General features: G+C 35.6%; 1 long non-coding RNA gene across 1 annotated transcript in view; it reads left to right on the top strand.

Moving 5' to 3' along the window:
* The window catches only part of LOC116586057, a 179,769-nt gene that overhangs the window by 11,770 nt on the left and 151,811 nt on the right, over window positions 1-16,188 (top strand). Inside the window, exon 2 of the long non-coding RNA XR_004283872.1 lies at window positions 14-128. This is a non-coding gene — a long non-coding RNA (uncharacterized LOC116586057). The remainder of the gene's footprint in view (window positions 1-13; window positions 129-16,188) is intronic.

Below are 16,188 nucleotides of genomic sequence, written 5' to 3'. Positions count from 1 at the left end.
TTCATTTAACCAGAGTTCTTAAGGGATCATCAGGTTTTACATTAAAAAATTGGATTTCAGAACCTCCCAAGATGGTGATATCTTGGTCAACTCCCTAGGCTGAAACTCCAGACATGTGTTTCTTAAAGGTAAGAGTGAACTGGAAACAGTCCTGTCCTCTCAGGGTGAAGCCTTGTTTGAGTCTTTTTCTTTAAATAATTAAGTTTCTCTTGGTTTGTTAGTGTCTCTAAATGAGAAATTAATTTCTCATTGGGATAAAAATAACATAACTCTATGCCTCAAATTGTCATTATTTTTATATCAAGTGGCTGGTATTCAACAGAAAATACCTAAACATACAAGAGGAAAAAAAAAATATGGCCAAATCCCAGGAGGACAACATACTGTAGCTAAGTGAAGGGAAAAAGTCAGATATAGACTTTAACTCTGTTAAAGTCTATAACTCTGTTCAGTATGTTTAAGGAAATGAGTGAAAATTTTGAAAGATGCCAAAATAATAAAAAGTAAGAAGTTCCAGAACTTCTGTAACTAAAACAAACAAACAAAAAAACACACCAGTATCTAAGTTTAGGAATTTAATGGATGATTTAAAAATATATTATTTAGAGTTGAATAGACAATAATAAATTGGAAGACATTTCAGAAGGAGATAGACAGAATGAAGCATGCAGAGACAAAAAGAGGGAAAATGCAAAATAGGGATGCATAAAACTTTCTAATAAAGGTTTACACCTCTGGGACTCTAGAATGGAAGGAGAGAGGGCGAGAACAGGAACAATAAGAAAGAATTGTTTTGAATTTTCTATGAGATGTGAAAGACACCAAGCCACAGATTCAAGGCACTATAAATAATAAATAAGACATACAGCACAGTAAATCCACTAAAATGGATGAAAAAGTAAAATCTTTAAAACCGCCAGGAAAAAAAAAGATAGTGTATCTAAAAAGATGCAACATTCAGAGTGTCAGCTGACTTCAACAGAAAGAACGGAAACCAGAAAGAAGAGAAATATCTTCAAAGGATTAAAATAATTCATAACCTAGAATTCAGAGTCCAGTAAATCTCCCCCTCTCATGGAGAATTGAAGACATTTGTATTTAAGCAAAAAGCCAGAATATTTAATATTGAATAAACCATTAAAGGGATCATTTGGATTCAAGGTTTATGGTACCTACAACTCATTAACTTTGGGTCCCTGTTTAAGAAAAACAATTAAAGTTTTGAGTATAAAGTTAATTAGTAAACTTTATTGGAATAAAATTAAAGAAATGCTTTAAAGAAAAACCAAAAAAACCTTACAGATGTCCCCAAATCTAAATTATATATTTAAATTAAAGAACTATTAAACATATCTATAATCCTTCTTTTAAATATTTTGCCTATTGTTTCATTTAGACTACTAGTATTATCAGGAAAATGTGCATCAAATACTCTAAAATATGATTCTTTCAGTTGATATGCATAAAACATCACACACAAATAAGCTTGATGCTTGTATATTTCCCATATTTATGTTTCCCAAACAGAAATTCTGATACATTTTACCTCACACATCTCCCATCAAGAAAGAAAATGTGCATGTTTATTTATAATGCTCTAATTTAATGTATTCTTTTTTTTTTAAGATTTTATTTATTTGACAGAATCACAAGTAGGCAGAGAGGCAGGCAGGGGGGGGGGGAAGCAGGCTCCCTGCTGAGCAGAGAGCCCGATGTGGGCTCAATCCCAGGACCCTGGGATCATGACCTGAGCCGAAAGCGAGGCATTAACCCACTGAGCTACCCAGACGTCCCAAACAGAAATTCTGATACATTTTATCTCACACATCTCCCATCAAGAAAGAAAATGTGCATGTTTATTTATTATGCTCTAATTTAACCTATTCTTGATAAGAGAAACCTTTTGATTTTATTAATCATCATTTAGAACCTAATCTTCCATTTATGATTTTGTGTGTCTGATGAATCAAAGAATTTCCCACATACCAGCTGGTTGTTTGGAGCACTTCAATCTTTTCTTCTTTGTTCTTACTTTATATACATATTTATTTATTTATTTATTTTTTGCGTAACCACATACTTCCAATGCAGACAGAGCACCATAGGATGTATTCTTGTGATACAATCCTGGTCCTCCAACTTTGTGTCATGGTACCAGGCGAATCAGCAAAACAGATGGTAGGAATATCCCAAGATGGTTAGGAATTATTCAGCTATATACAGAAGTGACAATGAGTCACAAAAATAGATTCCACTAAATCCAAGCTAAATGTCTGTGCAACTTAGCCTTCTCTTAGCTTGATTCCAATCAAGTACTATTTGTTGTGGAAGGAAGTTTGATGGGGAGGAAACATGAGTTTAAGAGTCTATGGTCTTAGCTCATTTTGGCTAAAGCATCCTATTGTGCAAATTTTATAAAAGCATATAATCATGTGGACACACTAGAAAGGGCCCTTACCAGGAAGCTTTTCTGAAACTTATGTTTCAATTCCTTCACAGCAGATCAGCCGCTGAGAAAACATCTTCTTCAAGCACAAAGAAACAAAAACAAAAACTTGATACTAGATGGAAATTCTGACATGCAGGGAAGAATGAAGAAGCAAAAACTGGTCGCTATAAGGATGAGTCTAAGGACCATTACTACATAAGACAATAAAATTAAGTCAGCTGTCACTTAAAACAGGTATAGAATTAAAGTACATAATAAGAACAGACTGCAAGTGAGAAGGAAGGAGATGTAGAGGTATGTACTAAAGTACCTGAGTCGTCTTGGAAGAGTGGTGGGAACTAGTAGTGGGGGAACATTCGACTTCAGTAAGTATATGAAGCTTGCTTTATCTACAGAAATCATCGAAAGGATAGTAAAGGAATGTACAGCTACTGAGTTAATAGGAAAATGGAGGGGTGCCTGGGTGGCTCAGTGGGTTAAAGCCTCTGCCTTCAGCTCAGGTCATGATCTCAGGGTCCTGGGATCGAGACCCACATGGGGCTCTCTGCTCAGAAGGGAGACTGCTTCCTCCCTCTCTCTCTCTGCTTGCCTCTCTGCCTACTTGTGATTTCTGTCTGTCAAATAAATAAATAAAATCTGTAAAAAAAAATAGGAAAATGGAATATTAAAAGATACTAGGCAAGATAGGAGAGAAAGAAGAACAGAATGTAGACAAGACAAATAGAAAACACGTAATAAGATGGAGATTTAATTGCAAATGTATCATTCATGATTAAATGCAAATGAATTATCCGACACCACTAGAAAACAAAGACTATGGGACCAGGTTCAAACACAGTAATTATGTGCTGCTTATAAGTGATGCACATAAACTAGAAGATGGGGAAAGTTTGAAAGTGAAAGGGTAGGAAGAGATACGTAATTCATATGCCAACAAGAAAGCTGGTCTTACTAGATTAATATCAGCCAAAGGCAAGAAACATTAAAGACAAATTGGGATATTTTGTAACGCTATAATATTAATTTCACCAGGAAGCTGTAATAATTCTAAATGTGTATGCTGTATAAAGCAAATATTAACAAAACGAAAAGGAAAAATAGACAAATCACATTCATAGGGGCATATTTTAGCATACCTTTCTAATGTATACTTAAGAAACAACACAAATCTCAAAAGACAAAAAAAGATACAAAGCCAAAGAGCGAATACTCACCAAACTTAGTTTATAAAGCTAGACTGACAGGGGCATTAAAAGAAAAATTATGGGTCAATCTCACCCATAAACATAGATACCAAACTTTTAAACCACATGTTATCAAAGCCTATCTAGCAATACATAAAAATGATAATATGCCATGATTAAGTTGGCTTTATTTTAGGACTATAAGATTGATATAATATCTGGAAGCCAACTGATGTAATTTATCACAGTAACAATACAAAAGAAAAGTCATATATAATCCAAATAGATGCAGAAAACACATTTGAAAAAATACATTTTACACTCATGGGAAAACATGTAGAAAACAATGATTGGAAGAGAACTCCCTTAATTCTGATAAAAAATCATTTTAAAAAAGGCATCAATTTTAATTATATTAATCCCTCCGAGATCGGTATCAAGACATGGAGGTCTAGTAGAGCTCCTTTCATTCAGTATCATTCTGCAAGTTAACATCAATAAATTGTAGCATGAATGTATACATAAATGATGGGATTGGAAAAATATATAAAATTGTTATTTATAGATAATGGTTGCACTTCTAAATAAAATATGAAATTCACTTGTGAATTTTCAGAAAATAGTTGCTGGGATTTTGATTATGATTACAGTAATTCTTTAAATCAGTTTGTAAAAGGCTTTACACTATTGAGTGTCCTAGCCGCTGAAATGTTTTATTTCTCCATTTATTTAGATCATATTTTATTATTAGTTCTGTGAATTCTTGCTTTGCATATTTTGAGAGCATAATTTTAGATAGATATAAATATTTTCCTTGCATGCTGAATTTATCATTTTGAAATCTTTCTCTGTATCCCTAATAATACTTCCTCTTAATAGTATAATTTCTTGGATATAATCTAGCTTTATCAGTTTTTCTTTTGGTTAGTATATATAGGGTCTTCTTTCTTTCTTTTTTCAAATTTTCTGTATCTGTGTTTTAGATGTCTCTTGTAATCACATTGGGTTGTAATTTTCTTTAGTCTGATCAAATTTTTCTTAAAATTAAAGCACTTAGTCCATTTATGTGTCATATAATTGTTGATATATTTGAACTGAAATCTGTAATTTTTAAAAGTGTATTCTATTTGCCCTCCTTGTTCTAAATTCCTATTTCCTTTCTTTGTTTTCTCTAGCTTTATTGAGATATAATTGCCATATAACATTGTGTAAGTTTAAGTTGTCTGAAATGATATATCTATAAATACACTGAAAAATGATCACTACAATAAAGTTAATTCACATGTCCATTGCAAACCATATATCTGATAAGGGTTTACTGTCTAAAGTATATAAGAAATATATACAGCTCAGTAGCAAAAAAGCCAAATAGCTTGATTCAGCAATGGACAAAGGAGTTGAATATACATTTTTCCAAAGAAGACACACAGATGTCTAACAGGCAAAAGGAAAGGAACTCACTATCACCCATCATCAGGGAAATGCAAATCCAAACCGTAATTACATATCACCTTACACCTGCTAAATGGGTTTTATGCAAAGACAAGAAACAATAAATGTTAGGATGCGGAGGAAAGAGAACTCTTCTGTACTGCCGGTGGAATGTAAATTTGTGCAGTCGCTATGGAAAACCGTATGGAGTTTCCTAAAAAAATTAAAAATGGAATTACCATATGATCCAGTAATTCCACTTCTAGGTATTTATCCAAAGGAAACAAAAACACAACATGAAAAGATACCTGCACCTGCATTTTCATTGCCACATTATATACAGGAATCAAGACATGGAAGCAATGTTAAGTATCCATCAATGGATGAATGACTAAGTATATATATACACCACAGACACACACGCAATGGGATATTTTTCAGTTGTAAAAAAGAATGAAATCTGGCTACCTAAGATAATGTGGGCAAACCTTGAGATCATTATGTTAAGTGAAATAAGTCAGAAAAAGACAAAGGCTGCATAATCTTATATACAAGTGGAAGCTAAAACAAAGCAAAAATAAAATCCAAGCTCACAGATAAAGAAAAAAGACAGGTGGTTTCTGGGGATGGTGAATGGAGGTTGGGGGGGATTAGAAAAAAGGATGAATGTGATCAAAAGGTACAAACTCCCTGTTACAAGATAAATGAGTCATGGGGATGTAATGTACAGTGTGGTGACCATAGTTAATAGTATTATATGCATATTTGAAAGTTGCTAACAGAATAGATTTTAAAAGGTCTCCTTACAAGGGAACAGTTTTCTTAGCTATATGTGGTGACAGATGTTAACTATACCTGTTGTGATCATTTTGCAATATATATAAATATCAAATCATTATCATTACCTGAAACCATTATAATGCATAGGCTAGTTACACCTCAGTGAAGACCATGCAAAAACACAAGAGGACAGCCATTTAGGAGCCAAGGAGAGAGGTTTTAGAAGGGACCATCCTGTTGACACTGTAATCTTGGATTTATATCCTGCAAAACTGTGAGAAAATAAATGTTTGTTGTTTAAGCAAGAAAAAAAAATAGCATTACTGCTTTTTGTTTAAGGGTAGGTATCAATCTACTGGAAGAATTTAAAGCTATGCCACAACTCACATGTCATTAGAGTTAATTGCCAGCCAGCAGCAGAAGACCATGTAGCCCTAAATGGTGGCACAATTGAAATTCTGATCCAGGAGTGGTAAGCCTGTTGAGAGACTGAGAGGCAATAAATTCAGTTCAGGGACATTTTCTGCATATAAAATGACCCACAGAGTTGACCCTGAAATGAAATCAAGTTGAGAATTGATTGGAGAAAAATCATTTGGGATAGTTGTAACATAGTTATTCATGGTTTTATAGTTACCAAGAAATTAGAAGCTGTTTTTCTCATCACTATAACTCTGAAATGACAAATCTTCATAAATGTTCTAGGGCTCAGTAAACAGGCACCAGAGGTAGGACCCAGGTGGTGGGAGGTTCATCCTGTGTCAGTGTTAGGTTTCTGTGCCTTGAGTCCTTGTCTATGGGATATAATTGTCAGTAAAATCTCAACACAAAAAGTGTTTTTTTTCTAGTACAATGGGTTCCCTATGAAATCACTTTATCAACCTGGCCATGAAAGTTCACGGAGTAGGTGAAAAGGGGGTGGTGAAAAAAATGTTGTGAGCAAGAAAGAAGAAATTCAGGAATGCTTGTCTATTGTTTCATTGGCAGCTTTTGAGAAAAGGAAAAAAAAATCTGTGGCAAAACTTGCCTTTAAAAGAAGCTTAGATTACGTATCAGAAACCCAAACCAGTCAGATTCCAGGGTGCTAAGGGAACTTGAGTGGTTTGAAATTGGTAGATTGGTGGAAATTTTATAGTGCTACAGGTCAGAAAGTGTTTTACTTGTCTTTTTATCACCTATATCTGAAATACAGGAAGCATTGAATAAATGTTTGTGGAAAGGAGAGAGGGAGGGAAAAGAAAGGAAAGGAAGGGTACTGTTTGTAAGATTGTCTAAAGATTGCTCAGGCTAATTAAAGAAAAGGGAAGTTGAAATAAAGATCAGATTAGAGGTAGAGTGAAATCTGTATTTGTCATCTGTAGGATAGATGTCTGGAAATATATCTTCTCTGAGCAAAGGGCAGAAGAGCAAAGTGCAGGTGTGTATAACTGGAAATGTCAAAGGTTCTTTCCAAACAAATGTAGACAATTTGTAGCCTTAACAGTCTGGTTACTCTTTTGTGATAACATTTATGATATAAATGTTAGTCATTACCAAAACTGGCCTGGAAACTGTAGGTTCAAAAGAGTGTTTACAATTCCTGTTGCATTTTGATATAGCAAATACTGTCCAAATCTATACCCCAACAAATCTCAATTTAGAGTATTCTCAGATTTTTTAATTGTCTGGTTTCTGGGGAGTGTGACAGAATCTGGCAACATAGTAACACTATAACATTTTCATGAGTTTTACTCAAAAGGTTGGTACACATATAACTATGCCTATTATTCTGAAAAACCGAAATCATTGTTAATGGGCTGTATTATTACTTGACATTATTAAACTCACTGAATAAGTTATTAATTAATGAAGCTGATAAATCCACAGAGAAATGCTATGCATTCCTTTTCTTTTATGTCTTAAAAATATAGCTCCCAGAGTCTATAATCCACTTAACTGGGCTCCCTAATACATGGGAATGAGATAAAGAAGGCATTTAAAAATTCTAGACATTTAGGATATGATGACTCCCACAAAGAAAATCACAAGCAGACAAATAGAAGCATATTTCTGGTTTTAATTCATTCTTTAGAAATTTTATTTATGTACACTAGAATCATGGAATGGACTCATGACTCCCTATATCTTTCAAAATAAATCTGGATAATTCAATCACTCTAACAGCCATGGTCCATCTGCATCTCTGTGTCTACCTATTGTGAACTATGGTAGAGATGACTTGCCACACCATGAATTATCAGATACCAGATGGATTCATTGAGAAGGAGGTCATCATCATCTAGGAAGCTACAGGAATGAAGTGAGGCAGAGGGAGGGTGTATGGACTATGAATTTATTTGCTAGTTATCTCCATAGTTGAGCATAATGCCCAACATAATTTAATAATTAAAAATAACTTAATAAAAATACATGAATAAATGAAAAGAAGAAAGATATAGGTAGGTTGAACTGACTTTAGGCATTCAGATGAGAAAGCAAGACTTAATCTTCATGGAACTTGTATTTTGTAGTAATAATACAGACAAGTGGGGTGCCTGGGTGGCTCAGTGGGTTAAGCCGCTGCCTTCGGCTCAGGTCATGATCTCAGGGTCCTGGGATCGAGTCCCGCATCGGGCTCTCTGCTCGGCAGGGAGCCTGCTTCCCTCTCTCTCTCTGCCTGCCTCTCTGTCTACTTGTGATCTCTCTCCGTCAAACAAATAAATAAAAAAAATCTTAAAAAAAAATAATACAGACAAGTGGAAGATATTCTGATTCTAGCTGTTGCTTTGAGTTTGGTACAGGGCAGGATTTATAAGTCTAGGGAGGTTAGCAAGCCTCACTCCAAAGGATGTGCTCATTAGTCTTCCCATGACTCCAAAAGCAAAAGGTGGTAAGACTTGGAATGGGGGAGGATGTTGGCAAAAGCAAGACAGAGTTCCAGACTTTAAAACCTCCATTATTTTATCATTTTAAAATAAACTTTTCAGATTCAAGTACTGTAACATTATATAGTAATAATGGAAGTATACATCTTATAAGCTTATGGTTCCATGAATGCTTAAAAAAATGAACAAACACATGTGAAAAGGCCCATCTCAATAAACAGGATATTACCAACACTTCCAGTTATTATCTATCCCTCTCCGTTAGGGTAACCACTATCATGGTTTGTAAGATGTACAGTGGTTTTGCCTCTATTTACATGTTATAAAAATGAAATCAGGCAACATGCAATTCTTTAGTGTTTGCTTTTTTTTTTCTTATTATGTTTGTGGAATTCATCGATGTTATTACATGTTCTAGTTTGTTCATTCTTATTGCTATATAGTAATCCATTATTTGTGTATAAAATCTTTTATATATCCATCCTATTTGGATTGTTTCCAGATTTTGACTATTATAAATAGCGTTGCTCTGAACATTATTGTACAAGTCTCTTGGTCAACATACCCACATATTTCTTTCGAGTATGTAGTTGGAAGTGTGATTGATTATTAGACCACAGATTGTGTTTATGATCCGTTTAAAAAGATTATTTATTTATTTATTTATCTGGTAGAGAAGGCATGAGTGAGAGGCAGAAGGAGAAGCAGGCCCCCCAGGGAGCAGGGAGCCCTGTGAGGGACTTGATCCCAAGACCCTGAGATCATGACCTGAGCCAAAGGCAGGTGCTTAACCATCTAAGCCACCCAGGTGCCCTATGATCCTTTTTAAATAGATATTGGTGCCATATTTCCAAGGAGGTTGTATAGGTCCCCAGTTTTTGAATGGGAATCTTCTGTAGCTATAGCATAGGCAAATGAGGACCCAAAGAGAGGCTACACTCTGAGACTTGAGGATTGATTTGTGGGACTCAGAATCCCAAATGCATGCATCAGAATCATTTATTGGATGAGGAAGTATTGTGGGGAGATAGGGCTCAACTTAAGAAACACTAGAAACCCAATAGAAGACATGAGGCATCTGCGTCCTCAATCTCATGGCAGTGATTATGACAGAAGCCACCAAGGGGGAATTCCAGTGATCAGCATATTGACTTACTCAGCTGTGTGGTCTACTGAGCTCAGGGATTGCTCAGATCCAAGCTATTGCCTAAGCTTGTCCTAGGGACCCTGGAGAGCTAATTTCCTAACCCTTCCCTGCATGGCTGCATGTGACTGAAGCAGCTCATGAACCATCACCATAAGAGAACTGTGCATTTCCATACCTAGGAGTTCAAACTAAATTAATCCTATTACCTAAGAAAGAAGCGCATTTCTCTCTACCACTTTCTAAGAGCTTCTTCTTTATATCCTTCCCACACTATTAGCTGTGAGAACATTCATTCCCTTTTAAGTAAATTACCCACTCAGAGTGGTCTGGTTCATTTGTAGCCTGACAAAACAATGATACAAGCCTTCAGATGTACTTTTCTCCAATCTGGGTTATCAATCTCATCCTTGTTTATAGTATGAAAATATTCTAGTGAGTTTAATTTTGGTTTTGTTTAAGTTTTTATTTAAATTCCAGTTAACATGCAGTGTAATATTAGTTTCAGGTATGCAATTTAGTGATTCAGTTCCATACAATACCTGGTCTCATCACATTAAGTACACTCCTTAAAACGCATCACCTATTTAATCTACCCCCCCGCCCTTCTGATAACCATCAGTTTGTTCTCTTTAATTAAGAGTCTGTTTCCCAGTTTCCTTTTTTCCCTGTGATCATTTACTTTGCTTCTTAGATTCTATGTATGAGTGAAATCATATGACGTTTGTCTTTCTCTGACTTATTTTGCTTAGCATAATACTCTCTAGCTCTGTCCATTCATTGCAAGTGGCAATTTCATTCTTTTTTATGGCTGAGTAATATTCCATTGCATATATGTACCATATCTTTTTTATTCATTCATTGGCCAATGGACATTTGGGCTCTTTCCATAATTTGGGTATTATAAATAATGCTGCTATAAATATCATGGTGCATGTATCCCTTCAAATTAGCATTTTTGTATTCTTTGAGTAAATACCTAGTACTGAAATTGATGGATGATAGAGTGGATTTATTTTTAACTTTTTTGAGGAAACTCCATGCTGTTTTCCACAGTGGTTGCACCAGTGTACATTCCCACCCACAGTGTAAGAGGGTTCCCTTTTCTCCACATTCTCACCAACACTTGTTTCTTGTGTGAATTTTAACCATTATGACAGGTATGAGGTAGTATCTCCTTGTGATTTTGATTTGTATTTCCCTCATGAGTGATGTTGAACATCTTTTCATGTGTTTGTTGACCATCTGGATATCCTCTTTGGAAAAATGTCTATGTATGACTTCTGCCCATTTTTTAATTGGATTATTTGTTTTTTAGGTGTTGCATTTATAAGTTCTTTATGTATTTTGCTTTTTTGCATATTAACCCTTTATTATTATGCAAATATCTTCTCCCATTCCATAGTTTGCCTTTTAGTTTTGTTGATTGTTTCCTTTGGTGTGCAGAAGCTCTTTATTTTTATGAAGTCCCAATCATTTATTTTTGCTTTTCTTTTCCTTTGCCTCAGGAGACATATCTAGTAGGAAGTTGCTACTGCTGATGTCAAAGGGGTTACTGCCCATGTTCTCCTCCAGGATTTTAATGGTTTCTTGTCTCACATTTAGGTCTTTTATCCATTTTGAGTTTATTTTTGTGTATGGTATAAGAAAAATGTCCAGTTTCATTCTTTTGCATGTTACTGTCCAGTTGTCCCAGGACCATTTATTGAAGAGACTTTCTTTTTTCCATGGGATGTTCTTTCCTGCTTTGTTGAAGATTAATTGACCATATGGTTGTGGATTCCTTTTGTGTTTTCTAATCTGTTTCATTGATCTATGTGTCTGTCTTTGGGCCAGTACTATTCTGTTTTGATCACCAGAGCTTTGTAATACAACTTGAGGTCTGAAATTGTGATGCCTCCAGCTTTTCTTTTCTTTTACAAGATTGCTTTGGCTACTTGGGGTCTTTTGTAGTTCCACATGAAGTTTTGGATTATTTGTTCTCGTTGTGTGAAAAATACTTTCGGTATCAGTCCCAAAATTTACAATTGCATCAAAAGCCATGAGATATCTAGGAACAAAACTAACCAAAGAGGTAAAAGTTCTGTACTCTGAAAACTGTAAAACACTCATGAAAGAAATTGAAGGTGACACAAAGAAATGGAAAAGCACTCCATGCTCATGGATTGGAAGAACAAATACTGTTAAAATGTCTGTATTACCCAAAGCAATATACACATTAAATGTAATCCCTACCAAAAGTGAGTTTAATTTTGAAATCAATAGACAATAAAGGAAATAGAGAATCCTTGTATACTTTGATGTTATATTTTACTCCCTACCAAGTTTTTTTTGTTTGTTTGTTTGTTTGTTTTTTACTTAATGGAGAGCAAACTGAGTTTGAGATAGTTAGGTGATGGTGGGTCTACTCATTCTTCAAGTTAAGGAAAATGCATTCTTCATGAGGGTAGCTTTGATGATATATATGTATCTGTACAAACTCATTCTCTCCTCTCTGCTCTGTCCTTGGTAGAAGAGACGCCGATATACAACCCTGTCCCGCATATGTGGCTATTTCCAACATAAGGATTCATGGAAGGCAAGTTGGGGCACAGATATCTTTTCTCTTAGCTTTTCATTGGCCTAAGCACTTCCATAGGGGAATGTGACTTTTAAGGAATAAAGAAGGAGGTGATGGTTAGGAGACTCAGACTCCTCATTTAAACAGCGTAACTAGTGGCATTAGGAAGCCCTTGGTTTTAATTGATGTTAAAACTAGTTGAATAAGTTGAGTGACTTTAACTGGTTGAGTAACAATAGTTACTTGTTTAACAAGTTGAATAACTAGTTGAATAACTAGTTGAGTAACAGTGTAAGGTGAGTTACTTACCTTCTGAGCTTCTTTTCCTTGGCTGAAAGAATTCAATAGGATAATATACACCAAGTAATTAATATGTTATTATTAATTAATTAATGTTATTAATTATTATTTATTTAGTTAATAATAATTAATATATACCAGGATAGTGGTGGTGGAATGGTCTGCGCCAGATGTAATTGTGGGGGATGCATTCTCTGAGAAGCTTTTTTAAAGGTTTATTTATTTATTTTAGAGAGAGCAAGAGAGAGTACATGTGCATGCCTATGAACAGGGGAGAGGCAGAGGGAGGGAGAAACTCCCAAGCGTACTCCCACTGCCCCCACCCCCCCAAGCATGGAGACTGATGCAGGGCTCAATCTCAGGATCCCAAGATCATGAGTGAGATGAAATCAAGATCAGACACTTAACCAACTGAGCCATCCAGGTGTCCCACCTGAGAAAAATCAAAAAATAATAATACCTACTAAAAGTTAGGTTATACTTTATTAACACTATGTACCACCAATTCTTAACAATTTCAGTAATAAAGTACTCTACCCTGCCAGATAACCTACTCTCATCCTTTCTATATTGGTATTACCAGTGAGTAGTTAGAAGATACCAATCTCTCTTATGAGAGATACTGATGTTTGCATGTATCTTCTTAGGATGCCAGGTGAGACTGGATGATAAAATAATCTCAGCCCTAGGTTCTCAACTGTCTGGGGGTATAGAAATGAGGTTACAGAAGATCTCTTTTCTTCATGAAGGCACAGTACAGCTGTGGATTAATTCTTGAGATCTGACTCACTCAAAAACTCTATAGAATAATTCAGTAGTCAAAATAAATTCAACTTCAAATTGTCTTTTGATGAAAATAATCTGATTATCTGTCAATAATTATAGTTTTCTAAATCCTTCTTCCAAAGGAATAAGATTATTCATTTTCAGTATTCTACCAGGACAGAGAGATTTGTGTACCTCCCAGAAAAATAACCCAATTAGCTCAAAAAGAAGTGTTCACTATTAAGCAATTAAAATAAGTATTTGCTGAAGGTAACTTTGTGTCTTCTCTTCTGAATGTGATTCAAAGGCATAATTAGCTCCGGGAGGAAGCAATATGGTTATCATTCAGAAGAGTTCTCACATTAATCTTTTATTAGATGGCATATTCTTTCTATCCTTGCCATTCACCCTGCAGATATAATGGATTAAACAGACCATAATCCCTAACTTTCCTTCCCTTCATTTCCATGGATCTGGATTAGAATTGAATAGAGACCGATGTTCATGGCTTTTCTTCTCTTGAGGAGAAAATATAACTTTTTTCTTTTTCTTTCTTTTTTTTTTTTAAAGATTTTATTTATTCATTTGAGAGAGAGCGAGAGCCAGAGAGCACAAAGAGGGGGGACAGCAGAGGCAGAGGGAGAAGCAGACTCCCCGCTGAGCTGGGAGCCTGATGTGGGGCTCGATCCTAGGACCTAGAGATCATGACCTTAGCCCAAGGCAGACGCTTAACCATCTGAGCCACCCAGGTGCCCCGAGAAAATATAACTTTTGCTGTTTATTATTGGCAAGCCCACTGTACCTAGGTGAATTCTACAGCACAGCTGAAACGGACATTTAGCTGATGCTCCCCCCACCCCACCCCGACTCCCCTTTGGCTGCATGTGCAGTCACTTGCGCAAAGAGTAAAAATCCTGATACTAAATGAAAAATCAAAAGTAATTCACATTTTTAAAAAAAACTGTAGTACTATTTTTCCTCCAGGCACCAAAGCACTGGTATTACTCTTGCACTGTGCTGATGTAATGTTTTTTTTAAAACCTAAGTAGCTGTCTGGTGGAACACTTGAAGACACAGGTGTTCGACTTTATTCCTTGACAGTAGCAAAATGAAAATAATTTGTAATCTCCAGTAGACACTTGATTGTGAGAAATGAGAACCTCCAAGTTTTGTGCAGACACAACAATTTTGATAATCCCTATTCATGCTATCAGAGATTATTTTTACTTTCCTTTGGACTGTTTGAGCCAAAAGTTATCTATTTCTCTAGCTTGATCCCCTTGAAAGAAAAAAAAAATCACCAAATTTGACACTAACATCAAGTCTTGATTGATAATTTTAGTGGCTTCAGTGCATTCTCACAGATGCAGGCATCAGAGGCTGCAGACCCCCTTTTCCTGCCCTAGTCAGCCAGCTAAATGCCTATTAGATTTGGTGTTAAGCCACACCACCAAAGGAGTGAGAATCTGAATCAGCTTCCCCGTTGTCAGCTAGTCTCACACATTTATTTCAGAGTGAAAATTTGTCACTGCTTTCCCATTCAATTTTTGATACCATTCTCTGTTTCTAGAACAGAGATCTATTTTCATCTTTGGAGTATTCTAACTTAGAAGAAATAAAACACTTTGAATCAAGAGTTTTTACTATAGCTCTCAGATTTTGCTTAATGGAACAAAATACTTGTAAGGGTACAACCAGACCAAGCCTTATCAATATATTGGAAATAAATGTGGAGATTCTCATGGTATGTCTCCTCCTAAAGTTTCTTTACTAATTTAGCATGGGTATAAGTATGACAGCAAAGTCCCTTGGACTTTCTTTTTTCTTTATATTGTTTTTAAGAAGGGGGGAAAGGTAGGGCCAGTCATCAATAAATGATAGTTTCTTAGGGGGAGAGCCTTATGTTTGTGTTCCTAGATGCTACTTCTGTCTGGCTGAAGGGAAAATATAGGTCTTGTTCTCATTCTGATGGTACCACATTCTGTGTAGATGATGACTTTGAAAATGGTAAGAACATAAGAGTTTACTCTTGTCTTTTTCCTATAAAATCTGAAAGCAAAACTGGAAACACTGTGCATAGGTATCAGATCATCAATCAGGCATCAGACATCCAAGAAAGCAGCACACTTTAGTTTGTCATTATCCTGTTAGGTTTTATTAAGAAAAAAACAAAACAAAACAAAACAAAACACATTTTCTTTTTGCCCTTCTCAGATCAGTTGCTGTACAAGGGCATATTAGTTACCTGTTTCTGGGTAACAGATTAGCCCAAAGTCAGCACTGGCCCCATCCTCTTCCTACTCCCACTTCCCATCTTTGTCTCAGTAATGGCTACTTACTCTTCTTAGTTAAAGTATCACTTTTTCATGAATCCTTCTCTGATCATCCCCTCTGGTTTATGTTTGTTTATTGCACATTCCCTTGGGATGATATTCCTAAATCATTAGCATGATCATTTCATTAATTGTGTTTCTCATCCCCAGGATGGTAGGGCCCTTACGTGTTTGCTCACTGTGTAATCGCCAATATTGAATCCAGTGTCTGCTTCACAGCAGAATCTCAAAAGTTTGTTGGCTAAATGCCCATAACAATGCCATTTAAAAATGTAACTGATCTTCCATCTGTGACTTTTGGATACACTTGTCTTGTTCCGTGCCATCTGACACTAACAAAAAAGCCATTGTTGGATGCTAGGCCCCATGGCTGAGCAC

Source organism: Mustela erminea, chromosome 3 (genome assembly GCF_009829155.1).
Source record: "Mustela erminea isolate mMusErm1 chromosome 3, mMusErm1.Pri, whole genome shotgun sequence".
Classification (NCBI taxonomy): Eukaryota; Metazoa; Chordata; class Mammalia; order Carnivora; family Mustelidae; genus Mustela; species Mustela erminea.
Note: the sequence above shows the minus strand (reverse complement) of the source record. Positions and strands in the feature narration are given on the sequence as shown.